The 12005-nt window shown below is 39.1% G+C and overlaps 1 protein-coding gene across 3 annotated transcripts in view; it reads right to left on the bottom strand.

Annotated features, from left to right (window-relative positions):
• Positions 1–12005, bottom strand: part of NYAP2 (neuronal tyrosine-phosphorylated phosphoinositide-3-kinase adaptor 2) — a 140615-nt gene that overhangs the window by 116208 nt on the left and 12402 nt on the right. Inside the window, exon 1 of one of the 3 annotated variants that reach the window (XM_057417147.1) lies at positions 11624–11749. The exons of the other annotated variants lie outside the window; for them this stretch is intronic. The gene's annotated coding sequence lies outside the window, so the exon portion shown is untranslated. Of the gene's footprint in view, positions 1–11623; positions 11750–12005 lie in introns of those variants that run through there. 3 annotated transcript variants of the gene reach the window in all.

The following is a 12005-nucleotide window of genomic DNA, read 5'->3' as shown; positions in this document are numbered from 1 at the left end:
ATCACCAGTATCTCAAAACAGAAAACATGCAAGGGAAAGACCCTTCTGCAACAGTGATTCCAAGAATTTCAGTATCAAAGACATTTAGCTCCTTTTTTAGATTTGACTTATACTATCTCCATGTTGAAACATGAAGGTGGAGAGTTGGCGATTACACACAGTAAAATTGGAAATTGTGTAGGAAAAGCTGTATGCCAAAGAAACAGCAAGGTACACATAGCATCGCTTATTCAGAGCATCAACATCACGGCTGCAGTATTTATCTCAGTCTTTTACAAAGCACTTCATAAAATGAGGTCTACAATAAATTTGCAGTTCTGATGACCTTGCCATTAAAGAAAAGGACTAAAAAAAAAAGCTTTTTTCTCCCTCTTATTTCCATAAAAGGGCAAATAAGGTTGAAAATAGCCAACCTCTCTTTCTGCTTTTTGTCACTGCATTTCATTTGCTCTCAAAGAACACCCCAAAGTGATTCTGAAAAATGAAAAAGAGAAAAAAGCTAGGAAATTCAGACTGCTGCACAAAGGGGTAAAGCTTCAGATCCGATTCCTTTTCATCTTGATAATTGTGTGTCTAGAAGCTCAAATGTGTAAATAAATATTATTTAAATGACAATTTTTTCCCTGACTACCTGTTTGGGGTGGAGTAGAAAACAATTTATCACACACACACATGCAAAAAACATGCTTTCTGAATTGAGACACAGCATGTAGTGTCTCAATGGGTAGTGGTGTTGCAGTTAAAACAGATCACCCAGCAACAAAGCTTTGCCCTTCTAGACTTCACTGGTGGAGGCTCAGTTCCTTTTCTTAAGGCAGCACGCAATTTTGTCTACGTTACATGTGGGAGACAGTGGATCACTGAGATCCCAAAAGGAAAAGAAGCAGCCAACAGAAAGCCCTTGCTGAGCTCCTGTGGCCTAGGAAACAGCTTTCCAGAGAGATAAGCACATTTCAACAGGACAACTGGAACTTAATCCTTGGCTACACAATGACAGCTTCCACTGCTCAACTGCTGCCAGTGCAAGTTAAAAGAATGATCATCTGTGAGAGGCCAATGTGTCTGCAGCTAGGTCACTTCTGATAAAGTCTTCAGACAATGTGTTTCATTAAAACTTAACCAAGACTCCTTTTCTAGCCACAAGGACCAGAGAATAAGCTACAGTGATACTGAGGGGCTGATGCCATCTCCCTAAAACTCTGTCATGTCTCCCTAAAGAGGAGGCAAGAGGTTACCTGCATCTACAAAAACAGAGCTTGGCAGTTGTTGTCCCAGAGCAATTTTTCTAGGGAAGTGGCCTGCAGTCTGGCTATGCTGAAGCTTGGTAAAAACATCTACTTTCTTCTGTCCTGCTGAACTTCAGTGAATGGAAGGCTCACTGGAGCAAAGTGCAGAGGCCAAAATTCACACTCCAGGACAGCCCTTCACCCCAGCCTTCCCAAAGCAATATCCGACAAAGGAGTAACACACCTGTATGGACATGCTTTACCACATCAGAGCTACTAATTGAACATTAATGCAGATTTGAGCTTATTATTAGGTTGGGCAGAAGTGCATATTGCCCCAGTATTGTGGCGAGTTCTTCAGTTTTACAGGCAGCATTTCACATTAGCTAAAAGTGAATCTTTGTTAAAGAAAAAGCAGTGGAAGGTGTTAGCATTCTTTTTACTGCCTATTCTAAAACTACTAGATGCCTGCCCTTCAAACTGAGAAAATGGATAACTTAGTATGGCATAAATCTTATCCTGTCTACATAATTGCTACGGTGACACAAACGTAAACTTCATTGTGGCACAAACTTGCTTTGCACCCAAATAAATTGCAGTACTTATCTCAAAGTGCAAGCACAACACAAAACATTTGAGAAAAAGAAACATAAACTGAGTCAATGACTCATGCCGGTCAAGTTTAAATTAACATCAGCATACATCAATAATGGAATCATGATACAGGAGCACTGAACACTGCTCCTATTCAAGCAAGAATGTATCATTTCCAGGGAAGTGTAACTGTCTTTTCCTAAAATATTGGACGTTTATACATTTAATTTTTTCACATTTTCTATGTTATCAGTTGAAATACACGCAATATATATAGGTTTCAGGAGTGAGAGGGAAATGAAAATAGTTGACATTATACAGTCAGAAAAAAAAACCACAGGTCAGACTTACAGGTCTTGTGTCATTTTCATATGCCCTTCTGAAAACTGCATGTGACAACAAAATACATTCCGTTTATTTTGCACATAGCATAGAATTCAGGGCAGTCCACAGCTCTCGCCCTTCTGAGTGTTTGGGAATGGTAAACAAATTGGCAGATAATTATATTCTGTCTCTTAGCAACCTTAACTGTCTTGTAATGAAGTTATTGGGCTTTTTTTTTTTTTCTGATTTATTCTGGTAACGGCATTTTTTCCATAAATTTTAGACAAACCCCTTTTGTGCAGAACCTCGTAGATTGGCCCATCATTAAATGATAGCCTAGATCAACTAGTGAAAGCTACCATCTTGTTTATAATCTCTTGGGAAGATGATACACAATAAACATATACTGAGGACAAACAGATGACCAACTAGGAAGAGGCTAGTCAAAATATTTTGTCATGAGCCTAAATAGCCTTTTCCACAGCCACAACGACACATAAACACAATATAGAAGCCTATCGTTTAAATACAAACTTTTAGATAGGAAAACTCCCAATATTTAAGTGAAGAAACAAAATTTTAAATTCTGGAATAGAAGAGAGGTTTGGGCCAGGGATTTTCAAAAAATATTTGATTCTGGTAATCGCTTTTGAAAATGCAATCCCACTTGTAGGCATGAAGAAATTCTGAAAAGCTGGTTCTTTGCCTCTACACCAAAAGGGAAATATTGCTGCCACTGCTCCACTCCTGCAGACCAAGCACAAGGCAGCAGCAGCAGCAGACTGCCAGGAGCGGTTGTCAAAATCTTCACCACATTTCAGTGGAATGGGCAGTGTCTTTGTTCAGTGCCTTCCTAGGAAAGAAATGATGTCTAAGTTCTCTTTCCCTCTTAATAGTATCAGAGAAGGTATTAAGAACAAAGTAGTTAAATATGCTGAAAATCAGTATTGTCATAAAAATACAATTAAAACAGGAACTTAAAATACCTTATTCTGCCAAAAGATTTTTTTAGTACACACCATCTTATAATGTCTCTTAACTCAAATGCTGATTTTGCATTAGAATCTTTGTACAATCACTAGCAGAGCTGCATGGATGTACACATCAGAAGAGAGCACATTTTTTATCTGTGCCTCTAATAAACACAATTCTGCTACTCTGTTTAATGATCAATTTATATACAAGTACCTCTCCAAATTAAATCCCAAAGCAGGTTATTGTTCCCTTACTGTGGATCATCTCCAAAATGGTAACCAAACAATAAACTCATTTGAAACAGAACACAAGGAATCAGCAGTCTATTAGCTGAATAGTGTTAATTTTAAGTATTCGCACCTTTACTGATTACTTCAGACATGAAGATGAAAATGTCAGGCTGGAAAGGGACATTGAAAACAGGTTTTCCTTAAGTTCAAAAGCAACACTATAATTCCCTATTCATTTCAACACAGGGACCTGGGATTTGGTTTCTCTGTAACTCTTTGTATATTGTATCTACACAGCAGACATAGAAGACTAAATAACTTCTGGGCTTTTTGGGGCAATTAAGACCAATACAGTTTCCAAAATGTATTGCTGCTGTGCAGAGTGTTGCTCTCCATTTCAGTCTGGCACCTGGCGATGTATCTGGGCTCAAATTATGTGCTTGCCACAAAAACCTCAGGTTCTAACTAGATAATAAAGAAAACCCATGACACTTCAGTCAGGCATTCAACAGAGGAAATGCAAACAGAATAGGAAAGGGATTCTTTTCCACTACATGATGTTTTGGTATGGAATCAGTTTTCCAGCAGCTCTTCTCTGAGCACAGAACAGTGCCAGTGGGCAGTAGAGATGACAAGAGGCAACATACACTGCACCTGCTTTTCAGCAATGGAATTGGGACAAGACTGCATTTCTGCTTTTCCCCTTCCCTTTGGGGACAATAAGGTGCAGACAGACTTACTTGCTCAACTCCAGACCTACCTCTTAGCTTCTCTTCAGTCATCACTACTCATTCTGTTCAGGTTGCAGCCCCTCAGATTTGCCAATCAAGTGCCATAAATAACCTCTCTTAAACAAATCAAGTTAGGAAAAACTTGTATCAGGCTACATTTTGCTAGGTGAGGAGCTAGAGATCATTGTCATCATCATCATCAGGTCTAAGAGGAAGTGTGTTAAGCAGCAAGGAGCAAAGATGTTTTCAGGCAAATGTTTCAGGAATGCTTTGTTGATACTGGAATGAACCAGAGTTGTGTTTGGGTTTTTTTTTTGTTTGTTTGTTTATTTTTTTACTCTCCCAAAATCTAGTAAGAAAAGCAGATATCATTCACTCAACTGCACTAAAGAACCCCTTAATGTCTAATTAAAAAAAAAACCAAAACACCCAAACCCACTACTTTATATTTCCACACGGAGTTTTTTTAAATGACACAAAAAAAAACACTTATAAGCAGAGTTTTGTCAACATTAATCCATGATTCTACGATATTTTAAAATCTCAGCACAGCATCTAAGAGGAGAGGAAGGAACTTGGGCAAGTTGATGCTGATGAAAACACTGTGATGCTCAAATACAGTTCCCCTTTAAAAAGCTGCCAGGGTCAAGAGAAGTCACATGGCAAAATGGTGTGTGTCTGGGTCTGTGCAGGCCTGTTTAATAAGCCATGAAGCTCTTTGGCTCAAGTAGTGCATGTGTCATGTGATACAGGGGTTGCCATGGCAAGTACATATGCAGCTCTTGATCTGCTTCATCACAGACATAGCCGAATTCAGATTAACAATGCAGGAATATGACTGCATAGGAAAAAAACGCTGCACTTTGCTTAGCCTAACAGTTTGGATGTAAAGCTGAAATATTCTAAATTATCTCTCAAATGGTATTTGTGATATGCCGACTAAATTTTTTTAATCTCAAAACAATAGCCACACAACACAAACATGATCAGTTCAGCCTTTGAAAGCAGCTGCATATTTGGCATATGTTTCAGCACATGAATTTCAGCAACCTTTTCCATTTAAACACACAGAAAATCATATTTCTGCTTCAGCTCTCTAAACACAGATATAACTGCTAGAAAGAAGAATGGGGACAACTGTTTCAGTGAAATAACAAAACCCATGTCAAACCAACTCTAAAATTCATTAATTGCTTTTTTTAACGTCCACAGGTTGATAGTCAATACGCAAGATTCCTGTGAAAGATGTTCCTGGCACTGAGGTAGGAAACCCATCATCAGAGTTCTAATGTCTGGTACCAAAATGAAGTGGCTTGCTAATTTAACAAGCTGATGAAAACCTGCATCACATAGGTTGTCATTCCTAACTCAGTGATGGAATGTGGCTGGGCCTACTTGCAACCCAAAGCCAGGTTTATGGAGATGATTCTGTTTCAGTAGAGACAGCCATTGGACTGTTTTACTTGGCTGAGGTCAGTTCCAGCAAGGCACCAATGCTCTTGTGCTTTTAGGAACCTCCCCATGGTGCCAGGATCTAACATTAAATGCCCAAAGACTTTTGGCATACCTTGACCTTTAGCATTTACTACACATTCAGGTGATTTTCACATGTGCTACTGCTCCAAGGGAAAATACATCCAAGTCCTGAAATAATTTCAGATACTGCTGAACAAGCAACATTTCAGCAAAAATTTACCAGGCTCCTAACCATGCAGAGTGAGCACACGAGCCTCTGAGCAGTTACCTAAATGCAGGCAGTTTCATTCAATTCAATGCATCTGGAATTTTTAATAAAAGTTAGACCTTTGTCTCCATAAGTTTTGCACAAGTGCTTGAAAAGGGGTAACCTGTACTGAAAAGACAACTGATTCTCTCAGTGCTTCCTTTCAGAAAAAAAAAAAAAATTAAATTTGAGCTAAAGCCAAATGGATTTCCCTATCGCTACTCCCACTTCCAAACTCTTCAATCACTTACAAGGCACTGGTCTTAAAACCTACGGCACCATTCATGCCTGTAATTGCTACCAACTCGGGGCATCTGGGAGTGTGGAGCTCTCCCAGCACATAAAGAACAAGGGGTTGCTTTTGTTCTTTCCCTTTATTAGAAGATACTGTGCTGGGGCTTCATGGGTTAATTTTAGATCCTTCTCTTTTTTAATCTTATGCTTCTTACTCCACTTAAATTCTTCATGTCCCTATACACATCTCACTTCTATTGTGTATCATAGGTTTTTCTCCAATAGCAATAAAAGGGAAAATCTCCATTGCAAATCTCTTGCTGATTTAAAGGAATCAGAATACTAAAACACAAAGTGATGCTCCAGGATTTCCTCTCCATTAGAGTGCATTTAATGTTGACTGTTATTATTTTTAATCGGATGCCCATAAAATTGAAGACCTGCATCATTACTGATCCAATCAAGATGTTTCTCCCATAACAAAATTGCATAACGGATTATATGGATTTTTTAGTGAAACTGCTTTGAATCTCTCTGCTTATGGAAGATGAGTATCAAAATCAAACCACAAAAATCATGGCTGCAGCTTCAAGATGCAAACAACCGGTTTTGTTGTGCTACTTGGTTTTGTTTATGACAAAATTGCTGACACCTCTCTCAAGTTCATCTCATTACCAAAAGTTAGAAAAATGAGGTCACTGCTCAAGAGCTCCTACTAATGTGATTTTGGTGTTAGCAGACTAATTTTTTAATTAGCCTTTCTTTGTTTACTCATTCAGACTTGCATGATGTGGAGGGCTGCAGGACTGCCTCATGTCAGAGTTACAAAGCTGAGCATAAGATAAATAACTTCTCATGTGCCTCAATACCTCTCTTTCAGCCCTGAGTTTTCTGCAGACAGCAGGCATTTGCTTCACCATAGCTGCATGCAGAGAAGAAAAACAAACTTTAAGTTTAATTATGGGAGATTATTCTCTAGATGGGCTACATTTTTAAACAATCTCTTTTGCAATACTAAAGGACTCAGCAGCTTCCTTTTGTCTTTAAAGATTCAATTAAAAGTATGTTTCAGAAATTAAATTACAGCATGAAATTAGCTAAGGGTATGAAATACTGCATTTGCCCTGGCATTCAGGGAAAGGCTGTACAAAGCAATTCACTTAATGGCTCCTAACATGTGATCTCAACTAATAACTAAAGTGCCCTCAGCTAGCAGAGATCTACTGGTGAGATACGCCCTATATAATCCACCAAAAGGAGAAATAGATTAAACTCCAGTAAATCTTATTAATTTATGGTAAACCCTACAGTTACTCTCATTTTTGATCTTTTAAAATGTTACAGTTTTGTCAAGTAACATGCTTGTTGGCAGGGATTTAGCTGGCTGCGGCCTTCTCAATCTTGACACGTTCCAGAAGCATCTGCCAGAGTCTATTGGAAGCGTTTGTTTCTCTCTAGCTTTCAGAGTACTGCTGGATGTATTCATCTCAACCACTGGGGATACACTCCAGCTTACTCTTTGCCATACTAATATAGGGAAGGAAATGAGCAGTCCCCTAACTCTTCAGCTGTCCCTTTAATCACCTGTTGGGTACAATTTCAACTCACACTGTGAGCTGTCTTTGTGCTGTTTGCGTGCACTGGGTTAGTGTTTCGCAGGAATCCAATTTCCATTTAGGGTCCTTGGGTGCTGTGCAATAAAACATAAAATAAAAACCAATTGCACTTCTGACTGCTTTCTGTGGGACCAAACCAGCTCCCTTTGCTCATTCAAAGGCTCCTATCAGCTCGTATGGGGAGCTGCAGCATCAGCACTGCCAATCGCCAGCAGTGCAGTGCTCCCTGGGGCCTGAGTAGTGTCACCCCCACACCAGCTCCACCACGGCCTCTCAGCACAGTAGATGGCTGCTGGCTCTGTGTTGTTGATGAAGGCCCTTTGCAGAGAACACACACCACAGGGTGGGGGCTTTTTTTGATTGTTTTGTTGGGGGTTTGTTTGGTTTTATATATATTTCTTTTTAAACTGACTTCACTTAGGATTGCAAGTCAAATTAGAGTGGAAAGCCAGGAGCAAAAATAAAAGGAAACTCAAATTAACTACAAAACCTACAGCTAGTAATGTCTCTGCAATCCATTTCTTCTCTAATCTCTCCTTACTCCCCATCTTAATCCAATTGCATAAAAATCTAATCAGTGAACATGCACATTCCTGTTTCCATACAAATTTTAGCCACTGATGTAGTGTAACTCGGCAACAAGATGCCCATCACCAGATGCTTCTGCTGCAGAGGTGGTCTGTACTGAGGCTCTCTGATTTCAGGGATATAGCCAGGAGCAGACTCTTCTTTAAGAAAATAAACATCCCAATTAAATAATCAAGCACCATACTATATTTGTGCTTTCCTGTGGAGGAAAATAAATAAAAATAGAGAAGCATGCGCAGCCTGCCAGAAGGATGCTGAGAACATGCAAAGGGAACAAATGCCTGCCAGCTGGGTGGGGCATTAAGTAACCTTTACTATTATTAAAACCAGCCAAAGCAGCTATGATTTACACTCCCACAAAGAACAATGCACTGAGCTGTTTCGCTCAAAGAACATGTTTGTTTTTCTTCAGCTTTATGAACAGGTATTGTTAAACAATGGGTTTTCCTGAAGGCTCAGAAAGATTCACTCATACTATTCTAACGCTAGCACAGGCCTTTAGTTCTGCTGGCTTCTCAGACTGGTGATGCTTGTTCCCAGTGTTTATTACTTGGGCAGAATTTCCAAAGTGCATGTGGCTGAACATGCATGTGTGCACATCTAGGAGTGTGGCTAGCTGCAATTTTGCTACTTATGGGCAATGAGACTACTTTCAGCATGCCTTCTGTACAGGTATCTGTCCTTCAGGTTGTAACATGAATTCTTAATTCAGGTCACAGGCAGTTACAACAGTTGTCAGGTGCCAGTGAACTTCAGCATGGAGTGCTTTTTTGTTACTGGAAGCCTTGAACCAGGACAGATCAATTTTGCCAGAAGTCCTGGGCTAGACTTTACATTAACATTACATGGCATATTAATTGTGCAGTTTTAACGAATGTTTCTCCATTAATGGAGTCCATCCTAGATGAGTTATACTCAATCTGGGCACGCTTGAGAAAACAGTCTTCCTTTTCTTTACCCAGTCCTTTTTTTTCTTTTATTCAGTCCTGTCATGGTTTAAACCCAGGACAAGTCCTCACAATAACAGTCTATTTATTTCTGCTCTACTCTATACAATTTCATAATATACTTTCCAAACAAATACAAACCTTTAACTAGGAATAGCAGCACCACCAGAACCCTAGAGGGTTGTGCAAAATACCTACTTCACCATAGCAATAAATGCATCTCTGTCTTCGCAAGAGGGGCTTTCTGGTTACAATCCCACATCCTATAGTTAAAGGGTAACAGAGTGAGAAAAAAAATAGAAATACAACTGGAATCACAGAATGGTTTGGGCTGGAAGAGATCTTAAAGATCATCTAGGTCCAACCCCTCTGCCACAGGCAGGGACACCTTCCACTAGACCAGGTTGCTCAAGGCCTCATCCAGCCTGGCCTTGAACACTTCTAGGGATGGTACATCCAAAAATTCTCTGGGTAACTAGTTCCAGTGTCTCACCACCCTCATATTGAAGAATGATATAATTTTCCTAATGTTTAATCTAAATCTCCCCTCTGGAAACGACTGATTAAAAGTCAGATGTTAAGATCCATATATCCCCCAGCATCTCTCAGCAATGGTATGCCATGGACTGTCTCCCAGTGGTACAACAGACCTCCTCCGGAATGACTCAGTCTGCCGAGGAGGCACGAGCCTGTAGGAATGGAATTGGAGCAAGGCCAGTTCCATTTACACAGGTGGTCACAGAGCCTGTGAATACCAACAGCATGGAGCCACTGACACTGGATTTTAACAAGTAGAAGAAAAGGGGTCTGTGACCCCTTTAGAAGTCCTCCGGGCTCCCTATGGCCCCACACTTCTGATTATGCTTTTAAATATAGCAAATGAATCCTGAGAAAAAATGCACCCACTTACATAGTGCACTAGTATACATCTGAGAAATCTGTGGAATGATGAAGAGGAGGGGATCATATAACATATAATTTCCTCACAGAAAAGTAGAAATTGTAGTCAGGAGCCCTAAGAACCTGGAAGACTTATTGAAAATAACATCAAGATTTAGATACCAAAATACCAAACTGACAATTATTTCTACTTTATTTCCTTAGATTCCAGGATTACCAAGCAGGCTATCAGACTCTATGGTTAAATTTTAAATGACATTTGTTGTATGACGGTCCAAAAATAAAACTTCTCAGAATAACAGCAACAGCAATATAATATAGTTTGCATTGTGTCTGTTGTTTACTTTGTGTGGCAATAATACAGGCGGCCATATGGATACGAGCATTTGGAAGGGAGGATTTGTTGGCTAGATCATCACATCTGTTTACTTATAAATGCAACAAAAATACATTTGGAGGTCACTGACTGCACAACCATTTTACTCACTCTTGATGAAAAAAAGCCATCAACGCTACTCTTTCTACATCAACACAACTTCAAAAGAGACCCTATGATATTTTCATGAGAAAAAGGTTTTGAAATCATACTAAGATTAGTCTCTATCATACCTCATCAGTCACTTCTACTAAAAAGATGGTATCACAGCAATAATTTAATCTAGGATGAAATGAGTATGCAGCATGTCCAGGAGGAAGATAAAGAAAACAATCAATGCCACAGTTAAACTTCCTTGTAACAAACACCCTTTGATTAAAGGAGCACATACCACTGACCTAATATCCAAAAATCACATTCACTGAGTGAACTCAGATTTGGAAAAAACAAGAAACAAAATCACAAAAACACCCCAATGAAAAGCCCATAGTGACACACCGAGCCAATAACAATAGGTTCACAAGCTTGTATGTTGTAACATCTCGAGTCTGCGCTTGCAGATATCTCAACTGAGCACCTTGCCATGATCCAAAATATTTATTGCGCTTCCTTCACCTTTTTCTTGAGGTCTGGCTATAAGCAAATTATAATCTCGCAAGCACAAATATTCCTGCAAATTTAGAAATCTGAAGTTCACTACGCAAAATCTCAACTACAGACAAATGTTCAGAAAAAGAAGAAACAGTACTTGAAACATTCTTTCACCTATTTTTCTGATCTAGAGATATTATTATAAACAGTAAGTTGATAATGAAATTCTTTTACTTAGGTTACTTTTTATTCTGGCTGAAATCTCTTCGTAGAAATTCCTCAGCATGTCCATATACTCTAACATTACACACGTTTTCTCAGCTAAACAGAGATTTTAGCAGTGAACAATCCCATGCCTAGAAATCTTTTCATATTTGCTTGCTGTCACCCAAACTTGATAACACTTAACTGTTAGCTGATGGACATATAACTTTTGTCTTGTTCATGAATGAACCTAAGGACAGGAATTACAGAAAACTACAGACAGATAAAATCTGATTTAGATTACTTTCACAACCTTAAAAATTAAATAAATAAACAAAAAGGAAAGAGAAAAATAGGATCTTACATTTGCCAATGGGTTAGTCTTCAGTATTTGATTTTCCAAAGAAAGGAGAGGTCAGGATGACAGCTGTTCATTACAATTCCTTCTTTATTACAAGAGCTTAACTCTCCCACTGACTGGCTGGCCCATTTCTGTTAGCTTTAGCTCAGGAGAGTGCTCCTAAAAGCTCCTCCTCTTGACAGCATCTGTCTGGATACTTCCTTCAACAAGTAGAAACAAGGCTTTCCACAGAACCATTTAGGTACTGAGAATGAGCTACAAATAAGGGAAATCATTAGAAGTAGAAATAAATATTTTCATGGCCAAGTCCATGATCTGGCAGAAAAAAATTCATGCCCACTAACACCATCGGCTTTACACCAGAGCAGTCACATCTTCATAGCGT

This window comes from Pezoporus wallicus, unplaced genomic scaffold, assembly GCF_028554395.1.
Source record: "Pezoporus wallicus isolate ANWC-B61680 ecotype Strahan unplaced genomic scaffold, APGP_CSIRO_Pwel_v1 contig_360, whole genome shotgun sequence".
Lineage (NCBI taxonomy): Eukaryota > Metazoa > Chordata > Aves > Psittaciformes > Psittacidae > Pezoporus > Pezoporus wallicus.
The sequence above is the reverse complement of the archived record's forward strand: the minus strand, read 5'-3'. Positions and strand labels throughout refer to the sequence as shown.